The sequence below is a fragment of the Mastomys coucha genome, unplaced genomic scaffold (genome assembly GCF_008632895.1).
Source record: "Mastomys coucha isolate ucsf_1 unplaced genomic scaffold, UCSF_Mcou_1 pScaffold13, whole genome shotgun sequence".
NCBI classification, from domain to species: Eukaryota; Metazoa; Chordata; class Mammalia; order Rodentia; family Muridae; genus Mastomys; species Mastomys coucha.
The window spans coordinates 62956081-62968600 of NW_022196895.1; the positions used below are offsets into that span (position 1 = coordinate 62956081).

A 12520-nucleotide genomic window follows, 5' to 3' on the forward strand; every position below is an offset into this window, starting at 1 on the left:
AAAAAAAAAAAAAAACTTCCTTGTCTCCAGTCTCCTCCTGTTTTAGTCTCTCCTTAGCATTCTCTCATCTCCTCAGCTGCAGCCTCTCCCTCCCCCCCGGGCCCCCTCCCCCACCAACTAATTTTTCTTATAAATTCAAAATAGAGTAAATAAATGAATTTTCTTCTTCCCACACGGCAGATGTGGGAGGGGGGCTGGATCCTCCCTAGAAGTTCGAAGTGATGGCCACTGCCGGCTGCCAACTGCACTTGTATTGGGAACCTCAACCCACTTAGAAAGTCTGAATCTCCAGTCATGAGGCTAGACATGAGAAAGGCACGGCAGGGTTTGCCAAGCATAAGTTTCTGGCCTCATAAACATGGATACTTCTAGGCTGGGTCTGTTCTCCAGGAGAGTTAGATGTAGAAAACTTCCTCCTCCAGTAAATAGACTAGTCTACTGCCCTCTTCTTATAAATGGAGATCAGTTCATCACAGGGCCAGGGGAGGGGAAGCAAAGCCAACATAAAACCAAAAAGCTCTGTCCATCAGAGGTGACAAGAACTTGGGTTTGGCCCAGCCAACTCCCACCTTATGCCAGGGTATTCTAGGTTGGTTTATTTGGGGGGGGGGGGGGGGGGGGGTAGAGAGGGGTAGGAGGTTCAAGAGAAACAGTTTCCAGCACTGAGAAATTCCCAGCTTTTTAAATGTCTCAGCCAATTTGAGCTTTCCTAAAACACTGTTTAAATCAAATAACACATCCTGGCTGGCTGGCTGGCTGGCTGGCTGGCTGGCTTAGACATGCAGGGTGTCTGTGATCTCTGGCCTGGGGCACAGTCCTCACAAGGGCCCAACAGTTTAGATTGGCTGGTCCACCCACACTCGCAGCCCTAATGGGAGCAAGGGTAGGGCAGGAAGCCTGGCCACGTGTTTACACTGGAATCCAGTCATAAGAGGGTGTGTTCTCTCTGTGTCTTCGGGGAATATTAAAGGGACTTTCTTAAGCTGTCTGCTTGATTATCACACATGATGCTTCACTTAATGTTTCCCTTTAAGAGTTTTTTTTTCCTCCCCTTGGCTTTTTACAGAAGATAGGTGACAATGGAGATATACTTTGTTTCTGAATTATAGTTCAAGCTTTAGGGAAACCCCACAAGGCAAATAAGACAGAGAATGGCAGTTGTCCTTCTCTGTTTATTCAGGGTCCCATAGCTCCTAAACAGCTCAGGTCCGAGACTGCACCTTAGCACATGACATCCCCACTCTGGGTCAAACTCCCAAGTATAAGGGGAACTCTGGCCCAGGATTTGTTTTGCTCATCTTAAAAAAAAAAAAAAAAAAACAACTTAAAACTGAAGACAATCGCATTTGTCTTCAATTGGCAGTATTCCCTCAGAGTGTCTGAAGAGCCATCGGGATCCCAGCCCATAAACACTCTCCGCCATTTGAGGTGCGTGTATTTTACATACGTGGATACCTAGAACCGTGCTGTCTTCTAATGCAAGATCCCAGAGAAGGGAAAACGGCAAGGCTCACTAGGGCCCATGAAATAAAGCCGGCTCGCTGGCTCTCACCAGGGCCACTCAGGGCCTGGGACTCACGATGCTGTCACACACAGTGGAAGCAAAAGCGGGTAGTTCTGTCTTGACTGAGCATTAAGTGGGAACTTTAATAAACTGGCAACATATTTTTAAAAACTTGTTCAGTCTAATATGGGATATTAAAGTATACAATGCATGACCTTTGTTCTAGATGCCCCTTGGATTTTTACAGAGGCAAACCTCCATTCACTGTCTCCTGCAGATTGCCTCCCTTCCCCCCAAAACCCTCTATAGCTAGTACAAGAAACTGATGATTTTTGCACCAATCAGGAAATTGGGGTGATATGGCTAAGCCTCAGCCACAACTCAGAATATGAACTTAAATTTGAATCCAGGGCCTCTGATGTGGGAGTCTAGACTGTCCCCAGGTATCGTGCCAGATCTATGCTTAAAGATGTCCAAGAAAAGCAATAATTCCAGTGGCAAAGGGTCTCCTGCCCGATGGTTGGTCATATCACAGCAAAATACACTTTAGGAAGTGTAAACAGAAAGAGATCCTTCTGGAAACTTAGTAAAGCTACTGTTGACATCAAGCAATTGTACAGAAGGCATTGACTTACAACAATGTGGTCTAAGGGCCTTCTCTGGTTCTCCTGGAAAGGTGCCCATAACTATGTGAGGAACCACATAGTCAACCAGCACCTGTGTAGCACCTCTCCCCTGCATCCATAGTACTAACGCTTGGAGGTACCCCTGGCCAGGCTCTTCGGGGATTTTCTCTCCACAGTTGTACAGTGACAACAGCAATAGAAGGCTTGTGACCCATGTTTGCCCAGTCAGACCTCTTACCAGAATATTAACTGGAATTATGAGATAAGAGTCACTTTTTTTTCTTCTTCTGAGTCTCAGAGAACTATGACATGAGCCACATTTGCCACCATGCATGGGGATCTTACCCAGAAACAGTGCCAACACAAGGACACAGGAAGGCTCAAGATTTAGTAAGAGTCTTGATCATATTTAAGCCCCTGGACATAATCAACACTGAAGCTATTGTTATTTCAAGGCTTCTGAATTATCTGGTCAAATTCTTAGTTTTGCTTAACCAAGTTTAAGGTGGGATCACACATCTTGACAGAGATGTGGAGGGATCACAAGCTGTGATGTGAGTCAATAGGACTGAGAGCTACCAAGCATACTAAATTTACTCTTAAAACCCTTGCAGACACGTATAGGCGCAGTGTATTTGAGAGCCCTCAGAGACATTACAGTCATTGGTAATCATACTAATCATTACCAGTTTTGGTGATCTAAAAGAACTCTTTCATTGGTCAAAATGCAAGGCAAGGGCCAACTAAAGCATATCTCTTCGAGCTTCAGGCTGCTGGGCCACCCAACCAAAACTGTCATCCTTTTGAACAATCATCCAGCTCATGAGAGGAAGGAAACAACCCAGGTAGACGTGCGACATTTTTCTTCACTTGAATTGACAGTGACTAACGGGGAACTATACCACTGTGAGTAAGAAAGACTTAAAGAGCAAAGATCTTGAGGAACGTCCCAAGCAACTGCTGGCTTATTCCACTAGTAACTGGCCATTGGCGCTCTAACCATGTGAGATTTCCTCTTTGGACCCATCAGCACTGGCAGAGGATGTCCCTAACTGGAGACATGACAGAATTAATTTGGCACAGCATTTCTTAGGAGTGGGTGCAGGTTGTAGCAATTTTAGCCTTTGGCCCTTCTAACCCCAGAGAAAAAGTCAGTAAACCAAAGATGGGAGAGGGTTGTATGGGGGATTCCTCTATTACTCGGAGATTCAAAATTAAACCACATGTTGCCAAAGCTGAAAGAGAGTCAAGGATCATCTGTTCCAACTCTATTGTTCTAATAGAAAATGAGATCCAGAAATGTCCTTTCTAAGTGTGTTTGGCAAGTATTTAACCCAAATGCTATGAAGTTAATGGTGGAATTGTCACCATATTAAAAATGAGTTTAAGGTATCTTATCTTCCTCATAATCCTACCACTTGCTTTTTGGAGATGCATTTCGTTCTTGAAGATGCTTTTGGCCCATTCTTTTCATACACTGTCTCCTTCAAATCCCTGGAGGCTAAATCTTTCTATACACAATGATGAATCTCAAGGCCTAAGCTCTAGTCCTCGGCTCTAAAGACCTTCACTTGATATAACGAAGGTTAATACCTTTGTTTCAACATGTAACATGTTTAGAAAAAAAAAAAAGCTCTGTATAATACTTGTAAATCTCTGAAGTTAAGCTTAAGTTTCTTATTATATATTTTACTGTCCCCCACAACCAAAGTTGGCAGTCTCTCACCAGGTCATTTCCCACTTCATCGCAGTGACCTTCAGGTGCACCACCATGATCAGGAAGTAAATCTCCCAGTATTAAAACTGGAAGAAACCTGACAGAACTCTGTTTATAGACAAGTCTTTAACAGGCCCTGGAGGTGTGCCCAGTCCAAAGTCATTCCTGTGGTTAATAATAGAAATCAGGAACAACACCCCACCCTTTTGTTTTGCACTACTCTTGCTACTGTGCCTCGGGACTGTATCCAACAAATTAAATAAATAGAAGGACACGACTGCTCCTAGGTATAGTGGAGGAGGTGGTTTATTGTAGATATGAGGGAGAGCACATAGAGAGGGACAGACAGACATGTAAACGAGTCCAGAATGGACATGACCAACAGACTGAGCAGGGCCATATGAGGACAGAGGAGAGGGGAGACCAAGAGGTCAAAAGGCCAAAAGGACCAGCATAGCGAAATGGCTGGGCTATGTAGGGAAGAGCTGCTGAGCTGGGGAAAAGGCGGCCCAGCCCAGTCACTAGTCTGGAGAAGTTTAGGGTAGTAGTCAGGGTATGCCAGGAGGACCCTACAACAGGTAGGGGCTGAGGGATGTGGGGAAAACCTCCCAGACTTTCTCTGCTTTGCTAATGTAACAGCTCAGTTAGCCCAGGTTTGAGACCTAACGCCCCTGAAGTAAAAAAATGCTTGATTGTGGTGTAAATTTCTATAATCCAAATATTTCCCTACTGAGATATGTGATGACATGCCAAATCCATCACATTGGTTGAGTTCAATGATTTACAAGTCAGCCAAAAATTTTAAATCCTATTCATTGCTGTCTTGTTGTTTTGTTATTTACTGGAACTACTAAACATGCAGTGGATTAATTAGGATTAGCTAGTGTTTATCCTACTCTGTTTTAAAAGATAAACTCACTCAAAATCTATTAACATTCCAGGCATGAGCTCAAGGATTTAAGGACACAGAAATAATTAAAATAGTATTAAAAAAAAAAAGCATGGCTACATGCGATCCATGACATTATAAGGACTAACATATATTACTCCTTTTCAATCTGCAGATTTAATAGAATTTTATTAAAGTTTTGTTTCATTTGTATGTTTACAAGGTGCTTTGGAGAAGTACAGAATCCACATAAAGAACCTAGTGAGAAAAAAAAAGAAATGCACACATTAAAGAAAAAAATTAGAGACACCTCAATTATCAATCAGGTAGCAAAAAAATTAATCACAAAATAAATCCTACAAATAACTCAGAGGAAGAGAAAACGGAGGAAAATATTAGGGAGCAACTGGCTTGCCAAGTGGAGAGACGGCGGGGTGTCCGGTGTGGAAGAGAGACCAGAGGACACCTCGTGCAAAGAGCTGGGTATTTTGAGAAACCACTCTGCAGCCTCAGGTTGGAAACATCAAAGCTGCCTCGGCATGCTGACGGCCGTCCTCCTGCCAGCAGAGGACATTGTCATCAAGGGGAGTAACTCTACTGTGCCCCCACTACTCTTCTACCCCATATACACAAGTGTGGGTACACTCCGTGCTGTGCAAGATGAAGGCTCTGCCACATAAACCTGCTGTGGGGAATCGCACCTAGCTAGAAAAGTACGTGTCCTTGTGATAAAGACTATGAACAAAGTGACAGGAAGCAGGGACCGACCATGTGCAGTAGAGAGGCCCTGGGATCTTGGGGAAACCTAGGGCTCAGCACCCAAGTCCTAGGGAAGCCTTCCAGGGAGGTGAAGAAAACCCTCTTCAGTAAGCAAGGCTAGGACTGGCCTGAAGGTCAGATGAGGACATCACAGGGACCAACTCTAAATGCCTTAGGGTGAGTAACTTGGAGTCAGGCAGACAACCTGTCAGGAAAACAGTGTGGCTGCTGCCCACTAGATCCACCAGGTATTGGTAAGCTGCGGTCCTTCTCTACACACATCAGAAAGCCTTTGGGAATTAGGAGCCACAAGTATTGTCAAGTCCAACAAACTTGGCCAGGTGCTGCTCCCCTTGTTCGATACTGCTCTAGACATAAGTCTGCCCACTTGCTTCTTGGCTGGTTGGTAACACTACGTGGGCACCCTGTGGCTGCATCTGGTGATAGCCTGGCCACCAAGCTCTGATGTAGGCTTGGGATACACTCAAGCAGCCCGGGCATTGGAAGCAGAAGAGCTTGCTCTTTATGGGCCAGACCCTTCCAAAACCCCTCCCTGCCTCATCCTGCTGCTCTTTGGGTTCATTCTTCTAGCTGTTCACAGGACTTGATCCCAAACTCACTGACAGTCACTTTAAGAGCATCAAGAGGTATGTTTCTTAACACACAGTTAAGAAGCAAGTTAACAAACTTGTCCAGCCCTGGCTCTAGGCTGAGCTTCCCTCTCCCCGGCTTTTCTGGCTCATCTACAACTCAGTGCTGGGAGCCTCCCTCAGCCCCAGCCTGTGACCTGCAGCACCTGCCACAGAATAAAAGCCCTCGTTGCTGAAATCATCACCAGCTGTTCCATGGAACCACCTTTCCCAACTGCCTCAGATTCCAACTGCTGCCAGTCAACTGCCCCCGAGCAACTGCCACTCAGTGCCACACTGGGGCATGGTACCACATTCCCTCAGTGTTTACTCCAGGGCTAGACACCATTAGGTCTCAAACCCTGGACAAATAGCTAACTCAGGTGCTTATTTAACATATCAAAGCCGATGCTGGCTGCCAGGTTCTCCCAGCATCCTATCAGTCCCCACCTACCTGGTTGGTTATACCCTGCCCTTTACCCCAAACTTGTCCAGCCCTGGCTCTAGGCTGAGCTTCCCTCTCCCCAGCTTCTCTGGCTCATATACAACTCAGTCATTTTGACTATGCCAGACGCTTGGCAAGTCTGTTGTTCCAGGCTGCCTACCTGTCTTGCTTTCCCTTCCCCTCTCTCCTCACATGGCCCCTGCTCAGTCTAGCTACATTCACTCTGGACTCTCCCTGACATCTCTGTCTCTGTCTCTGTTTTCCCTTTATATCTATAATAAAATCCTCAATCCCTTAGGAGCCATCATGATCTCCTTTTTTTACTCTTTATTTTGAATTTAAACACTACTTCCTATTTTCTCAGTAGAGCTGGGGTCTAGTGATCATTGCACTATAGGATATTGTGCCTTCTCAGCACACGGGGCCTTTTGAGGGCCTACATAAGGACATTTGTCTAAAGCAGCTGGAGATCACATATCTATTTCTAAAGAGAGAGAGGGAGAGAAGAAAGAGAAAGGAAAGAGAGAGAAAGAGGGAGAAAGAGAAAGAAAGGAAAGAAAGAGGGAGAGAGAAAGAAAGAAAGAAAGAAAGAAAGAAAGAAAGAAAGAAAGAAAGGAAGGAAGGAAGGAAGGAAGGAAGGAAGGAAGGAAGGAAGGAAGAGAGAAAGGTAGACACCCTGGTGCACATCCCTGCTTCAGCTCATGGGGCCACCCACAAGAAAGTCTAGTGGTGTTAAGCGTCTTCCTTAACACCGAAGTGCTTTGAATCAAAAGAATATTTGGATTCAAGGTCCAGAAGTCTAGCATTTAAAGTAAGTTCTGACTTGAACAGTCAGAACTGGGCTGCTGTAGCCTAGCCCCATCCTTGGTCATACCAGGAAGCATAAACATTCTTCTGGCCTGGGCCCTCCTGTCGGGCTGAATCATTTCAACTGAATCATTGCACAGTTTTTCCTTCAAAACTCAATTTCTTAGAAGTTTTGGCTCTCTATTTTCCTCCTCCTCATATCCCTCTCAACGCCTTTTAAAATGTTTATTCATTTTTATTTTATAAGCATTGATTGGTGTTTTGCCTGAATGTATGCGAAAGCATGTCAGACCCCTAGACACAGAAGTTACAAACAGTTGTAAACTGCCACGTGGGTGCTGGGAATTGAACCCAGGCCCCTGGAAGAGCAGCCAATGTTCTTAACCACTGAGCCATCTCTCCAGCCCTGTGTCACCACTCTTTAATCCATGTCATTAATACACTGCGTCTGCAGCCACTGCGTCTCACAACTCTGAGCTCCTGACATTTTCAGGCTCCGCGATACACAGTAGGACTGTGGAGACAAATTTAGACACGGCCCCTTCCAAACATCTAAAGAATGAAGGAGACCAAGTTAACTCTCTGAAGTATACAGCAGAGGCCTCAAGCTCAAGAGAGGTAAGGAGAAGAATGAAGAAGTAACCAAGTCAAAACAATACAGAAGCCCTAAGGGATGGCTCAGGTTGCCAGAATAGTGCTCCTATAAGACTTCAAGGCCAAGAGAACAGCTTAAAAAGCCCAGGGAACTTCCCATTTCTTACCCTGATTCCTCTGAGCAGCTATTTCATCCTTTTCTGTCTGCAAAGTGATTCCTGTTCTCCTGGTCGCTCTATTGTCTGCATTTGCATGACATACACAGTTCATCAGGACCAGCTCGATGGTTTACAACACAGAGGTGCCAGCCAGAGCACACCTCTTTTGAGATAGGGAGCCCCAATCCCAGCAGCCGGTGGACTGGGTTCCAACACAGAGAAAGATAAAGATGGTTACTTCCCGGTGTAGGTTTTGAACTGACCCTCACTGCTTCGTCACTAAGCTCTCTGTCCCATCTCTGCACTGACAGGAAGTCGCAACCCACTTAAACCCTCATATCCCTAAGTCATTTTTGCCAATGGGTATCCCTAGAAAACCTTAGCTCAAAACACATTCAGTATCTGCCCTGTTCAGAGGCTACCCGCTTCCAGCCTCCTCCCTGGTGTCTGGCTTCATAATTGGGCGTATATAGTTAGTTGCTCATCTGGTAGAGCTGCTGGCCCCATCACTCAGAACTTCTTCCAAGCTCTTCCTAATACTGTTTCCCATCAGCTAGCTCCCAAAGTAAAGGGTGCCACTACCGTAAGTTGTGGTTAGACTACTGACGGTAACTAGACCTGACTTCCACAGAGAGCATGCACTGCCAAGGACATAGAATAGAAACCATACCCTGATAGCTGCAAGGATTGTGATAAAGCCTATTTCTGGAGCAGGTGGCCCAGTCTCTGGAGTTACCACCCTCAGTCCAGGTTTGGAGTTGGAGCATGGTCTGTGTTCCTAGAAAGCAGAAGGTGAACCTTGCCTCTCATCTCAAAGTCAGGCAGAGAGAGGTGCCCTTCTAGAACCTGACTTCACAATAGCAATGCCTCACAAGTATTGTAAGTAAACCTGTCACCTTGACTCCCATCCATCATCATAGTAAGCATTGGTCTTCACCCGAATAAACACTCAAGAGAGGAGGATGAATAAAGCGGTAAGAAAATAAGATGTATTTCCTATTAATTAATTATATTTCTAATTGGAGACTATCCAGACGGTTTGGCAAGTTATAGATCTGTTGTCATTTGTGTGCTAGTCAAAGTCAGGGCCTCTAAGACATGAAACAAGAAAAAAGGCCCTGATTTCTAACATTTGTTAATTTCCTGTAGTATACCTATTCCCACCATGGCTACCACTATGATATCACTGAGCAAGGTATGTGACCAGGGAAATGTAGAATGTCTGTCAGTGGCGCTCACAATCCAGGCAGCCAGCAACAGTATGCCCTCTCCATTCCCAGCCCATTCCTTGGGTTTTTTTTTTTTTTATCCACATAACTGAGATATAAGTTGAGTAGCTTTATGTGTGGTGGTTGTGCAGCTCTGAGACCCCTATCTGTAGAGCTACACATGTGTGTGGCTCCCTTGATCTGATGACACGACCTGTCACTTTTTTTTCTGGAGTGAGCTATATATCGGTGAGTCTCCTTTCACACCAGCACCTCTCTTCACCGCTGGGTCTTGCTGCAATGTTGGTGCCTCAGCCTAGAATCAAAAAACACACAAGCTGCAGCTGGAGAGATGTCTCAGCCATTAAGAGCACTGGCTGCCCTTCTAGATGACCTGAGTCCAATTCCCAGTACCCACATGGCAACTCGACTGTCATTCCTGTTCCAGGAGATCTGACTTCCTCACACACGCAGGCAAGACACCAAAGTACATGGAATAAGAAATAAAAAGGACATAAGCTTAATCCTTTCTCCTTCCTTGGAGAAGGAGAAATCAACCTCGGAGAATCTGCTCTTGGCACAGGATGTGAGACGGGTGTTGGGGAAGCACTCTCCTCGCTTTCTGGATCCATCTCCCATTTTCTTCCCATTTTATCCAGTCTCTTTTTCTTCCCCTCTTGGGGATGCCACCTTTTAAAGACCTTCCACTTATTCATAGTCATTCACTATGCTTGAAGCTATTCTGCTTCCTTGGCCTGGAAGCTACTTGAAAAAGTTTCCAGGCCAATGGAGAGACAATTTCAAAGGCCCCAAAGTCAGAAAGGAATCCAGTATCTAAGAACTAGAAGGAAAGCCTACTTGTGTGAAGGGAAAGCGGCAGGGGGGCAACTAAGGCCGAATCTAGGTCATTCGGGACATCTAACTAGGTCAAAGAGAGATTGAAAGAAAAGCTGTCGGCTCAGGACCCCCAAGACCAAATTTTCAGCACAAAAGAGATTTATTTTCTCCAGAGTGGCAGAGAACAGGCAATAAGAGACAAAAACAGATAAAGGATGAAGGAGAAGGGGAAGAGGACAAGGGAAGGGGGCAGGGATGTTTGTCCAGGAGGGGACAAAGAACTGCCTCTGGATAGAATGGAGACAGACATGGCCCATAGGAAAATGGTGGTTTATAAAGAGAAAAGAGGAAACCCTGTTTTAGGATGAGGTGTTTAATTTTAATTGGCCATGTATGTTCATTAGGGTAGCCAAAGGGGGCTTCCGATTGCTGCACTTCAGTGCTTTGGCAGTCAGCCTCAGGAGGAGCAAGTGGACAAAGAAGGGGATGCTCCTTGGTGGCTAGCTTTAGGAATGTCATCTAATGCTTTTAAGCAAGGCAGAAGGAATAGGGAGAAGGGCAAGGCCTGCCAGAGCCATGTTCCTCATGCTCGAGCTGGCCAGAGTCCCTTCAAAGATGATACTTGCCTCGACTGTAAAAGGAAATCACTGGCCACACAAGCAACGGAGTGACACACCGGCTTCCCTTTCAAATGTTTAGGAAAACACATTGTAGTGGGAGCAGCAAAATCCTTCAATTGGGTACCTTCCGAGCACAAGACGAAAATCATCTGAGTTCCTAATAAGGAGGCAGCGGAGAGAGAAGGATTTGAAATACATGCCAGGAGGAAAGTAACAGCAGCCCGTGTATACTCCTCTGATTGACACAGAGCCTGAAAAGGAGAAACAAGGGAAGCAGAAGGCAGGAGCTTCTGCCGCCAGCATGCTGCTCTTCCCATCTGAGCTGCAGAAGAGAGGTAAAGAAGCTGGGCAAAGGGAGCATGAGTTTGACTTCCCATGGATGAAAATGAGGCGATCACTAGATGTCGAAGCATGAGTCACAGAAGTCCAGGATCCAGCGGCCCAGGGAAGGACTCCGTGCGCAGGATTCCTACCAAGGGCCTACTTTAAACTACAGCTTGGAGACAGAAGGGAGCTCAGAGCTAAGCTTTGGGATTCACTCAGAGATAAAGGGACAAGAGCAGAGGCCATGCGGAGGTGACCAGGAAGGGCCATGAGAAGAAAAAGGCTCAAGAGAGACCATTCCCAAAGAACATTATAAAGCCCAGTCCCAAGAACTGACCAAAGGCAGCTGAGCCTGAGGATGCTTTCAGAAGCAGTCACTGGCCCTGACAGCCGAGGAGGTCTAAGATGGGCACCACCGAAGCTACTTCTGATGGTACCTAAGGGAAATGAGGCTGAGGAGTCAACAGGACTTGAATTCCTGATGGGAATAATTCAGCAGAGATCAAGGACTGTGGGCAGACAAAAGAGAGAAGGAAGACAGAGACAAGCACACTGAAAGACGGGGAGATGGGCCTTTAATAGGAGCAAGAGGAAGACGGACAATATCTAATCAGAGGGTGTGGCCCTGTGGGAAGAGGTGTGGCCTTGTTGGAGTAGGTGTGTCACTGTGGGTAGTGGGCTTTAAGACCTTCATCCTAGCTGCCTGGAAGTCAGCCTTCAGATGAAGATGTAGAACTCTCAGCTCCTCCTGCACCATGTCTGCCTGGATGCTGCTATGCTCCCACCTTGATGATAATGGACTGAACCTCTGAACCTATAAGCCAGCCCCAATTAAATGTATAAGAGTTGCTTTGGTCATGGTGTCTGTTCACAGCAGTAAAACAATAGGACAACATTGATGAAAATGGACTGTTATACTTGGTTACGAGGAAATGACATCTCTGTTTTTGTTGATTCTAGTTACCTGAGGAGAAACAAACAAAGCAAGGCCTTAAGATAAGTTCTCTTATAAGGAAGGACAGTCTTGAGATTAAAAACTTTATTTGGCCCTTCCTCTTGTACTAGTCTGCTTTCTATCGCTGGGATAAAGACCAAAAGCAACTTGGAGAAGAAAGGATTTCTCTCTTACAGCTTATGTAGTCTATCACTGAGGAAAGTCAAGACAAAAAGCTCAAGGCAGGAACTGAAGCAGATACTACAGGGGAACCCTGTTCACTGGCCTGCTTTCTCATCCAACTGAGGAGCACACCTGCCCAGGGATAGCAACTGTCCACAGTGGAGAATCTATCACTAATCAAGAAAAAAAAGCACCACAGACTTGCCTCCAGGCCAATGTGATGAACAAATTTTCTCAAAGGAGGTTCCCTTTGCCCAGAGGTTTCTAGCTTGGGTGAGCTTAAAAA

The 12520-nt window shown here is 45.7% G+C and overlaps 1 long non-coding RNA gene across 1 annotated transcript; it reads right to left on the reverse strand.

Annotated features, from left to right (window-relative positions):
- Positions 1 to 1849: 1849 nt before the first annotated feature.
- LOC116087291 lies at positions 1850 to 8952 on the reverse strand. Its single transcript, XR_004117350.1, has 3 exons — positions 8799 to 8952; positions 8138 to 8330; positions 1850 to 4994 (listed from the first exon to the last, which is right to left on the reverse strand). It is a non-coding gene; the product is annotated as an uncharacterized LOC116087291 (long non-coding RNA).
- Between the last annotated feature and the right edge of the window lie 3568 nt (positions 8953 to 12520).